The sequence below is a fragment of the Quercus robur genome, chromosome 3, assembly GCF_932294415.1.
Source record: "Quercus robur chromosome 3, dhQueRobu3.1, whole genome shotgun sequence".
NCBI lineage: Eukaryota > Viridiplantae > Streptophyta > Magnoliopsida > Fagales > Fagaceae > Quercus > Quercus robur.
In genome coordinates, this window is record NC_065536.1 from 40,123,925 (window position 1) to 40,127,089 (window position 3,165).

Sequence of the window (3,165 nt, forward strand, 5' to 3'; positions counted from 1 at the left end):
GCTTTATGCATGAGTACCCCTTTTCACCCACACGGCACTTGCGTTTGGGGTGATTTCCTTAGAGGATTGGGTACGGGAGTTAGGGCTTTCAAACCTTCGTGAGAAGCTTTCCAAGCAGTTGGTGAATGCACCAATCATCTTCATCACGTTCATCATTCCGGGATCTCCATTTTGCTCTCTAGGTTGATCCCTTGCCCAAGTTCTCCTATCAATTCTTGGTCCTCCTGACCTTTGAGGAGTAGCATTGTTCTTTGCTCTCAGCTTTTGGCAATTTGGTCGAGTGTGCCCTTGAAGTCCACAGTAATGGCACACATACATTCCTCTAGGACCTCTTTGTGGTCGAGGACGTGACTTGGCACGAGATTCAGACCTGCCCACATACTGATTACGATGATTCAACATCCGTTGGTCCACCACATTCTTCTTCTCCTCCACCTTGAGCTTCACACCAGTAGAGTCAGCTACAACTGGATCTTTGGCTTTGACAAACTTCACTTCTTTGGTGACATTTCCAGTTGAACTACTTTCTCCGCTATAACCCAGTCCGGATTTGTCTGAGAAGCTCTTTTGAGAAGATATAACATCGTCTAGCTTCTTGGTGGTGACCCTCTCTATTTTTGCATTTGCTAGAACAACCTCACTTTCAAGAAATCTCACTTTAGTGTAAGCTTCGGAGAGCTCACCATTCAAAGTTTCAATCTCGCATTTGGCCTCCCTATACCGGATTAGGAGACTTTTGTAGTCCTCCTCAGCCTTCTTCATCTTTCTCACAGCAGCCTTGGCCACCCTTGTGTATTCGCCAGATTTCTCCAAAAGTGAGTTGTAATTTTCTTGAAGAGTAGCTGTGCTTTCTTCTTCTTCAGCTTCTGATTCTTCAACAATTCCTAGTGAGTCATTCTCACTATGTTCTCCAAGGTCTTGAACAAGCAAATTCAATTCATTCGAAGACTCAACATGAGCAATAGTCATGAAAGCTGAGTAGTTCCCTTCTCCATCACAGCTTTCTTCAGATTCTGAGTCGGACGAGTCTGAATCACTCAAAGTCGTGGCATACACCTTGCCTTTCGATTTCAAGTAATTAGGACATTCCTTCTTGAAGTGTCCATGCCCGTTGCATTCAAAACAAGTAACACCTTGTGTGGATTGGGATTCTTTTCCATCTTTCCTCTTGAAATCCCTCTTCTCCCTTCCAGAATTTTGGAAATTTCTCTTATCATCAAATTTTCCATTGTTTTTGAATTTCAAAAACTTCTTGAAATTTTTAACAAGATAGGCTACATCCTTGTCAACCATATCTTCTCCCGAAGAGCCTTGATCTTCTACCTTCTCATTAACGGTCTTTAGAGCAATGGATTTACCCTTCCGTTGATTTGGCAGCGACATTTCATAGGTCTGTAGAGAACCAACCAGCTCCTGCACCTTGATGTCGTCAAGATCCTTGCTCTCTTCAATGGCTGTCACTTTAGCACGGAAGCTTTCCGGCAATGATCGAAGGATCTTCCTTACAATCTTAGAGTCCTCCATCTTCTCCCCCAAGTTAAACTTGCTGACAACCACTTCATTTAACTTCCCATAGAACGAGTCGAAAGACTCATCCTCACTCATTTTGAGCTCCTCAAACCGAGTGGTCAGCATTTGTAACTTGGTATCTTTCACCTTCTTCGTGCCTTCATAAGTTGTTTCCAGAATCTCCCATGCATCTTTGGCAATAGTAATGTGAGAAATCCTGTGAAATTCATCTGGAGACACACCACAGAAAATAGCATTTAGTGCTTTACTGTTAGCATTAGATGCAGTAAGTGCTGCCTTATCCCATGTGGATTTGGCTGCTTCTGGTTTGGTCCAACCCATCTCAACAGCATCCCACACGGATTCATCAATAGAGCATAAAAAGGCTCTCATACGAACCTTCCAAAATGCATAGTTACTTCCATCAAAATATGGAGGTGCATTAAGGGATTGAGACCTATCCATCTCAAAAAGAAAGGGAGTCAAGGATCACACAATGGTAATGAAACCAAACAGATGTGTACCCGCTCTGATACCAATTGAAAGTTCAAAAACGTGTACAATAACACTTTTGAACGTTTGGACCCCCAAAACCCAATTTAATCAATACAAGCAATATGTTAAACAACTAGTGTGCGGAAACTTAACATATGCTATATCATGGAATTGATTAAACAACTATCTAAGCCACATCAAAATAAACCACAGCAGATTAATGTAAAGGCAGAGATAGAGAGGAAGGAAGATGCAAACACAGCGATAACACTAGATATGTTATCGAAGAGGAAACCGAAGACCTCGGCGAAAAACCTCTCCGCCGCCCTCCAAGCGGTAATCAATCCACTAGAAAATACAGTTGGGATACAAGGACAGCAATAGACCCTCCAAGCCTAATCTACCCAATGCACCTAAGCCCTCCAAGCTTCTTGCTCCAACGAGGTTGCACCGAACCTTTTTCTTTTCTAGCTTTCCGGATTCCGCTACTACACCGTAGCATCAACCAATGAATATTGGCTCCTTCCTAACTGCTTCCCAGAACTCCAAACGACTGTCTCACAGGGATGATAATGGTGAGAACCAGGTTTGGTATAATGGCCTCTCAAGGATTTGACAATGGAGAGGAAGAGAGTGAGGGAATTTGATGAGACTCTAAGGTAGAGATTGTGGGTGAAACAATCTGGTTTTTCTTTAGGGTTTCTCTCTCAAAATTCTCTCTGGAAGCTCTCTTTCAATCGTGGGTTAAAAGGGTATTTATACTGAAGTGGAGTGGAATGCGAAACGTCAGGTTTTTCCAAAACAGGGGTGGCTCGCGGCTTGACCTCGCGGCTTGACTAAGTCGCGAGTTCCAGTCGCGAGTTAACCGTATGGCCAGTTGTCCTGTTTTGTCCTGTAGTGCTCCAGCTAGCATGACTGTTCATCTTCCAGCATGCTTGGCACGTGTGCATCTTCTGGCGGGTTGAAGCCGCGAGTCCAGCCGCGAGTCCCAGCCGCGACTCTCTGTTTTCTTGCACACTCTTGAGCAATCTTCACACTATCTCACTCACTACCCTTACAACAATCCCACCTAAATACAGGGTTACTAAATGCTGAATTACAAGCAAATTTGGCACGGAATAAAGCCAATTAGATGGTTGAATAAATTCAACCTTACAATAA